The sequence below is a fragment of the Neoarius graeffei genome, chromosome 7, assembly GCF_027579695.1.
Source record: "Neoarius graeffei isolate fNeoGra1 chromosome 7, fNeoGra1.pri, whole genome shotgun sequence".
NCBI classification, from domain to species: Eukaryota; Metazoa; Chordata; class Actinopteri; order Siluriformes; family Ariidae; genus Neoarius; species Neoarius graeffei.
The window spans coordinates 28,851,751-28,860,958 of NC_083575.1; positions in this window are offsets into that span (position 1 = coordinate 28,851,751).

The window sequence follows — 9,208 nt, forward strand, 5'->3', positions numbered from 1 at the left end:
TAAAAGTTAATCATCTAAGGGATAAATTCTGCACATACAGGCCATATGATATATTGCAAAATTCTCATATGACAAATTTCATCTGTGAAAGGCATACACCAAATTCTTGAGCAAACCTCGTGCTTTCCGAGTGTCCTTCTCTATATCCAGAGCCATGGAGAAGAGCAGTACTGGAAATGGATGCTCATTACTCAACACATTTGATTAATTAGTAGTTATTTTAAATGCAATTATATATAATAACTTGTAGTAGGTTTTTGCCTCCTCTTGTGATGAATGAACAAGAAAGTAAAGAGCAAGATAAAAGATGTCCAGCTTGGATTTTGATTAAACTGTGGGAAAATTGGTTTGTCAGTTTCTCCAGTTTCCTCTTGCCTCTCAGAATAAGACCAAGAGGTTGACTGGCCATTGTGGTAAAGAGAGAGCTGAGCCAAAAGGCAAAGCTCTCAATTTACTGGTCCATCTACGTTCCCACCAATTAACCTAACCTACATGTCTTTTGACTGTGGGGAAACCGGAGCACCCAGAGGAAACCCACACAGACATGGGAAGTTAGATTAATTGGTGGCTCTAAATTGACCATAGGTGTGAATGTGAGTGTGAATGGTTGTTTGTCTCTGTGTCAGCCCTGCAATAACCTGGCGACTTGTCTAGGGTGTACCCCACCTCTCGCCCATAGTCAGCTGGGATAGGCTCCAGCTTGCCTGCGACCCTGTAGGACAGGATAAGCGGCTACAGATAATGGATGGATGGATGGATGGATGGATGGATGGATGGATGGATGGATGGATGGATCGATCTACATTCCCACTCTCACCTATGGTCATGAGCTGTGGGTAGTGACCAAAAGAATGAGATCGCGGATGCAAGCGGTTTAAATGAGTTTTCTCCGCAGGGTGGCTGGGCTCTCCCTTAGAGACAAGGTGAGAAGCTTGGTTATTCAGGAGAGACTCAGAGTAGAACCACTGCTCCTCCACATCAAAAGGAGTCAGTTGAGGTGGTTTGGGCACCTTGTTAGGATGCCCCCTGGACGCCTCCCAGGGGAAGTTCTCTGGGCATGTCCCACCGGGAGGAGACCCTGGGGCAGACCCAGGACACGCTGGAGAGATTACATCTCTCGGCTGGCCTGGGAACGCATCGGTATTCCTCCGGAAGAGCTGGTGGAGGTGGCCGGGGAGAGAGAAGTCTGGGCTGCTCTCCTTAGGCTGCTCCTGCAACCCAGACCCGGACAAGCAGCAGAAAATGGATGGCTAGATGGAAGGTTGACTGGCTATGCTAAACTGGCTCTTGCTATGAATGAGTGTGTTAATGTGTGTACATGGCACCCTGTGATGGACTGGTATCCAAATCAGAGTGCTTTCCCACCTTGCACCAAGTTTTCCCAGGACAGGCTCTGGATCCACAGCAACCCTGATCAGCATAAATCAGTAACTGAAGATGAATGAACGAACGAATGAATGAATGAATGTAACAGTGGCATTTTATGAATTTTGGGCCTTATTTTCTACTTGTCACAGTGAACTGTAGTACATGTTGCAGCAAGCATAACAAATTTGCAGTGTATAAGACCTGTATTTTAGTCAGCAGTAAATAACTTATTACAGTGCTATTTATTCTGCACCGTGACCCACATTCAGCAGACCTTTAACACCCTGAGCAGCTTTTTTTGTGATGCAACACCCACAGAAAACAGACTTAAGCAGGCTTTTCATATTTACTGAAACATTCTGTACTTTCCCCACCCAAGTGTTGTATTTGATTCGATATGAACTACAAAAAAAATGATGATTCGCTTTGTGTTGAAACCTGCCCTTTAATGTTTCAAAGTGTTATCGATCGCATTAAGACTCACAGGAATAAAAATGTTTGCGTTTCATGATAAAAGATACTTTATGACACTTTGATGTACTTTACTCTTTTTTATAACATTGCCATTTCATCATCAATGAAGTCTTTATCAAGTAGCCACCATTACACTGATTGGCATTAAAGTAGTGTCAAGAAATAATATCAAAAGTGGCAACTCCTCAAGAGCCTCACCTATATTGCATAATGTGGGTAAATATTTCCAATGGTAGATACAGACAAGTGCGTTCTTTAAACACTCTTCAAATGAATAAGGTTCAACACACTGTGACAGGGCCAACAAATGTGGACTTGGGATGCTGGAGTAAGAAATTTTGTCTGGGCCAAAAATATCCAAAATTGCTTTGTCTGATTTTTTTCTCCAGAAGTCTTCCAACAAAAACAGTTGAATGGAAAATACCATGGTTTCAGAAAGTATTCAGACCACTTCAGGCTTTTACACAATTTTGTGTTACAGATTTACATTAAAATTGATTAAATTGACCATTTATGGATCATTTTTCCATTGATCTACACACAATAATCTATTATGACAAAGATAAAACAAAAACAAATCAAAGACTGAAATCTCTCATTTCAGTCTTCAATATTTTGTAGAAATTTCAGTCTTCAATTCAATATTTTGTAGAAGCACCTTTGGCACTAATTAAAACTCTGAGTCTTCTTGCATAGTTTTGACAATCATTGCACACTTTGTGGGCGGCATGGTGGTGTAGTGGTTAGCACGGTCGCCTCACAGCAAGAAGGTTCTGGGTTCGAACCCAGCGGCCGGCAAGGGCCTTTCTGTGTGGAGTTTGCATGTTCTCCCCGTGTCTGCGTGAGTTTCCTCCAGGTGCTCCGGTTTCCCCCACAGTCCAAAGACATGCGGTTTGGTTAATATGGGGCGGCCTTGGGCTGAGGTGCCCTTGAGCGAGGCACCTGACTCCCAACTGCTCCCCGGATGCTGTTAGCATGGCTGCCCACTGCTCTGAGTATATGTGTGTGCTCATTGCTCATGTGTGTGTTGACTGCTTCAGATGGGTTAAATGCAGAGAGGAAATTTCACAAGTGTGTGATGAATAAAGTTGTGCTTTCTGTCACCTAGACTTGGGCAGTTTGTTCCACTTTTCCTAGCAGATCCTTTCAAGCTCATTCAGATTGGATTGGATTGGTCTGTAAACTGCCACCTTTAGGTCTCTTCACTCTTCAAGTCTGGGGTTTGGCCGAGCCACTGAAGAACATTCAGACACTTGTCCTAAAGCCACTCCAGCTTTGTCCTGGTTGTATTCTTTGGGGATTTGTTGTGCTGAAAGGTGAACCTTCACCATCTGATTTTGTCATGCTTGGAGTTTAGCCAAAAAAGTTCAATTTTTGTCTCTCATCTGACCAGAGAAACTTTTGCCTCACGCTCTCCTTTAATTGCCTGCCACATGCTTTTTATTCAAGAATGTCTTATGTCTAGTTACTCCATAAAGGCCTAATTGATGGAATATTTCTGAGATGGTTGTCCATCCAGTACGTCCTGCTATCTCTGTGGAGGACTTCTGACACTCTGTTATAATGGCCATTGGGTTCTTGGTTAACTCCTTGACCAAGGCTCTTCTAGCCTGGTTACTGAGTTTGGTCAGACGGTCGGCTCTCGGAAGAGTCCAAGTGGTTCCAAGTTTCTTCCAATTCACAATGATGGAGCCCACCATGCTCCTGGGAATATTTAAAGATTCAGAAATGGTTTTGTACCCTTGCCAGATCTCTGTCTCAACTGTATGCTGGACATCATGTACAAGCTATAGATACGTACTGCAATTGCATTTCATGTAATTGCAGTACGTATCTATAGCTTGTATCTAGGTTTGTGGAAGTGTATCATGGCACAAACAAAGGAGATTTCTGAGGACCTCAGAAAAAGCATTGTTGATGTTCATCAGGCTGGAAAAGGTTATAAAACCATCTCTAAAGAGTTTGGACTCCACGAATCCACAGTCAGACAGATTGTGTACAAATGGAGGAAATTCAAGACCATTGTTACCCTCCCCAGGAGTGGTCGACCAACAAAGATCACTCCAAGAGCAAGGCGTGTAATAGTCGGCAAGGTCACAAAGGACCCCAGGGTAACTTCTAAGCAACTGAAGGCCTCTCTCACATTGGCTAATGTTAATGTTTGTGAGTCAACCATCAGGAGAACACTGAACAACAATGGTGTGCATGGCAGGGTTGCAAGGAGAAAGCCACTGCTCTCCAAAAAAGAACATTGCTGCTCGTCTGCAGTTTGCTAAAGATCATGTGGACAAGCCAGAAGGCTATTGGAAAAATGTTTTGTGGACGGATGAGACCAAATAGAACTTTTTGGTTTAAGTGAGAAGCGTTATGTTTGGAGAAAGGAAAACACTGCATTCCAGCATAAGAACCTTATCCCATCTGTGAAACATGGTGGTGGTAGTATCATAGTTTGGGCCTGTGTTCCTGCATCTGGGCCAGGATGGCTTGCCATCATTGATGGAACAATAAATTCTGAATTATACCAGCGACTTCTAAAGGAAAATGTCAGGACATCTGTCCATGAACTGAATCTCAAGTGAAGGTGGGTCATGCAGCAAGACAACAGCCCTAAGCACACAAGTCGTTCTACCAAAGAATGGTTAAAGAAGAATAAAGTTAATGTTTTGGAATGGCCAAGTCAAAGTCCTGACCTTAATCCAATCAAAATGTTGTGGAAGGACCTGAAGCAAGCAGTTCATGTGAGGAAACCCACCAACATCCCAGAGTTGAAGCTGTTCTGTACGGAGGAACGGGCTAAAATTCCTCCAAGACAGTGTGCAGGACTGATCAACAGTTACCAGAAACGTTTAGTTGCAGTTATTGCTGCACAAGGGGGTCACACCAGATACTGAAAGCAAAGGTTCACATACTTTTGCCACTCACAGATATGTAATATTGGATCATTTTCCTCAATCAATAAATGACCAAGTCTTTTTTGTCTCATTTGTTGAACTGGGTTCTCTTTATCTACTTTTAGGACTTGTGTGAAAATCTGATGATGTTTTAGGTCATATTTATGCAGAAATATAGAAAATTCGAAAGGGTTCACAAACTTTCAAGCATGACTGTAAGTATACTTTATAAGTATACTAGTATATAAGTATACTATAAAAATATACTAGTATATAAGTATACTATATAACTAGACTAGTATATCAGTATATCAGTATACTAACAGCGTCATAGGTCTTCTGTTTGGGACACAGCCTGCTTATCAGGACTTTGCTTATAGGTAGGTAGCCTGTAAGGGAATTAGATGTAGATATATCAAATTCCCTATCCTACCCAAAGCCAAAGAAGTTCACTTTAAAACAATGAATGACGTCTATCCATGCAGGGAGTTTTTGTGTTTGAACTTCAGTACTGACCTTAATATTTGCACATTCTGTTAATCTGGAATAGAAACAATGGAAGATCTTTTCTATTCTTTTCTTGGCTATTTTGGGAGGATTTTCGTAACTGGATTTTGGTTAATAATCTGGGCATGCCAGCCCTGACTTATAGTCATATAAAATTTGGTTTTCTAATGAAGGACAAAAAGTTGGAATTTTTGTTGAATAATTTAATAATACTCACCAAGTACTTTTTACACAAATGTAAATTCTTAAATGTTTTCCCACATTTCACAATTTACTTAAAAGAATTATCTCTTTTCTGAGACGCGTTAAAACCGATTATATCCAAGAATGCCATATATCTTTATGAATGCTTATGTCCATTTAATTTGACCTCAGACAGAAATCTGGATTAGATCTGCCTTTATCTTTTTGTTATTTATTTTCTTTTTAATCAAATGGCTTTCTGATTCTGACTTTGTTTTCCAGGCATGCGCTTCCCTCTACCATCAGTATTATCCTATAAATATTAACAATAAACAATAAAATCTGATTCGGATTCTTTCAGTGTGCCTCTCAACTATTATTATTATTATTATTATTATTATTATTATTAATACCGGCTAGTGGCCTAGTGGTAGCGTGTCCGCCTCTCGATCGGGAGATCGTGAGTTCTGTTCACGGTCGGGTCATACCAAAGACCATCATAAAAATGGTACCTACTACCATCTGGCAAGGCATGCTGCAATACAGATGCAAGTGGGGAGTTAAACTCTCGTGGTTACCAGAGGATTAGCTGCCCACTGTAACCCTTGCTATGTGAGAGGCCGAGGGCTGCGGAAACGGAGATTGGCACCGCCCGATGCACCACACGGCGCGGGAAGGACTTAAACTTTAACTTTTTATTATTATTATTAGTAGTAGTAGTAGTAAGTTTGTTTGTTTGTTTGTTTGTTTGTTTGTTTGTTGCTGTACTGTGCCTCTAATTCAACAAGTCACTGAAGGAGGCCATAGTCCCCTCCTGCTTTAAAGCTGCAACCATCATCCCCGTCCCAAAGCGCTTAGCAGTCACATGCTTGAATGATTATCAGCCTGTTGCACTAACACCGATAATCATGAAATGCTTCGAAAGACTGGTGATGAACTACATCAAAGTCTCTGTCCCTGCTGACCTGGACCAGTACTAGTTTGCCTACAAAACCAACAGGTGCACTGAGGATACCATCTCCGTCATGCTCCACACTGTACTGACTCACCTGGAGAACCCTGACACCTATGTGAGGATACTGTTCATTGACTTCAGCTAGGCCTTCAACACTGTCAATCCGAGCAAGCTGGTCAACAAGCTGCTGTCTCTGGGCCTGGACCACCACCTCTGTAGCTGGATTAAGGACTTCCTCTCCAACAGACCACAGCATCTGAGACTTGGAGACCTCATCTCATCCAACACCATTTTAAACACTGGCACCCCCCAAGGCTGTGTTCTTAGTCCACTCCTTTACTCACTCTTCACACAGGACTGTTCTCCCATTCATAACTCAAACAAAATATACAAGTTTGCAGATGACACAGCTGTGGTGGGGTTGATAACCAACAGCGATGAGGCAGCCTACAGAGAGGAAGTTCAGGCCCTCACATCTTGATGTCAGAACAATGACTTGCTCCTCAACACCAACAAAACAAAGGAGCTTGTCATTGACTTCAGGAAACGACTGGATAAAACAAATGCCAGCCTGGTGATCTCTGGAGAGGAGGTGGAACAGGTGGGGAGCTTCAAGTACCTCGGTGTTCACCTCTCAGACGACCTGACATGGGCAGTGAACACCAGAGAGGTGGTGAAGAAGGCCCAACAGAGACTCTTCTTCCTGCAATCCCTAAGGAAAACTGGGCTCTCACAGAAGCTCCTCACCAACTTCTACCAGTGCACAATACAAGGTGTTCTGAGCTATGGATGCATAGTGTGGTTCTCCAGCTGCACCTCAGAGGAGAGGAAAGATCTGAATCGGATCATCAGGACTGCATCTAAAATCACTGGTGCCCCTCTCCAATCCCTGGAACAGATTTACTCTGCCAGGCTGAGAAACAGAGCCACAAAGATGAGGACTGACTGCACTCACCCTGGACAATGTCTTTTTGACACCCTTCTCTCTGGGAGGCTTAGGGTCATAAAGTCACAAACAGCAAAACACCAAAATAACTTCTTCCCCAGGGTTGTAAAGGCTCTGCTGGAGGCCTGATCCGGACTTGGACTCACACTCTGCACCTTACTGTGTTTGGCTACATTGAATAATCACATACTGCAATTTATACTGCTGCTTATATATACAGTGTGTATATATATATATATCTCATCTCATCTCATTATCTCTAGCCGCTTTATCCTTCTACAGGGTCGCAGGCAAGCTGGAGCCTATCCCAGCTGACTACGGGCGAAAGGCGGGGTACACCCTGGACAAGTCGCCAGGTCATCACAGGGCTGACACATAGACACAGACAACCATTCACACCTACGGTCAATTTAGAGTCACCAGTTAACCTAACCTGCATGTCTTTGGACTGTGGGGGAAACCGGAGCACCCGGAGGAAACCCACGCGGACACGGGGAGAACATGCAAACTCCACACAGAAAGGCCCTCGCCGGCCCCGGGGCTCGAACCCAGGACCTTCTTGCTGTGAGGCGACAGCGCTAACCACTACACCACCGTGCCGCCCCCTACTACTACTACTATTATTATTAGTAGTAGTAGCAGCAGTAAGTTTGTTTGTTTGTTTGTTTTTTGCTGTACTGTGCCTCTAATGGCTTTCACTGTGCCCCTCTACTACAACTATTATTCTCATCTCATCTCATCTCATTATCTGGGCGGCACGGTGGTGTAGTGGTTAGCGCTGTCGCCTCACAGCAAGAAGGTCCTGGGTTCGAGCCCCAGGGCCGGCGAGGGCCTTTCTGTGTGGAGTTTGCATGTTCTCCCCGTGTCCGCGTGGGTTTCCTCCGGGTGCTCCGGTTTCCCCCACAGTCCAAAGACATGCAGGTTAGGTTAACTGGTGACTCTAAATTGAGCGTAGGTGTGAATGTGAGTGTGAATGGTTGTCTGTGTCTATGTGTCAGCCCTGTGATGACCTGGCGACTTGTCCAGGGTGTACCCCGCCTTTCGCCCGTAGTCAGCTGGGATAGGCTCCAGCTTGCCTGAGACCCTGTAGAAGGATAAAGCAGCTAGAGATAATGAGATGAGATCTCATTATCTGTAGCCGCTTTATCCTGTCCTACAGGGTCGCACGCAAGCTGGAGCCTATCCCAACTGACTACGGGCGAAAGGCGGGGTACACCCTGGACAAGTCGCCAGGTCATCACAGGGCTGACACATAGACACAGACAACCATTCACACTCACATTCACACCTACGCTCAATTTAGAGTTACCAGTTAACCTAACCTGCATGTCTTTGGACTGTGGGGGAAACCGGAGCACCCGGAGGAAACCCACGCGGACACGGGGAGAACATGCAAACTCCGCACAGAAAGGCCCTCGCCGGCCCCGGGGCTCGAACCCAGGACCTTCTTGCTGTGAGGCGACAGCGCTAACCACTACACCACCGTGCCGCCCATTATTATTATTATTATTAATAGTAGTAGTAAGTTTGTTTGTTTGTTGTACTGTGCCTCTAATGGCTTTCACTGTACCCCTCTACTACTACTACTATTATTATTATTATCATTATAAATAGTAGTAGTAAGTTTGTTTGTTTTTTGGTGTACTGTGCCCCTCTACTACTACTATTATTATTAGTAGTAGTATTAGTAGTAGCAGTAAGTTTGTTTTTTGCTGTACTGTGCCTCTTGACTAATCGGCTCAGTCTCAAATTGTATTTTTTTAAAGGACTTGTATGCTTGTAAGATGGAAAAAGAACAAAAAGGAACAAAAAAATGTTCTTTCCGGTTTACGATGACGCCACTCCAGAAAGTACTTCCGGTTTCTCACTTCCCATGATGCATCA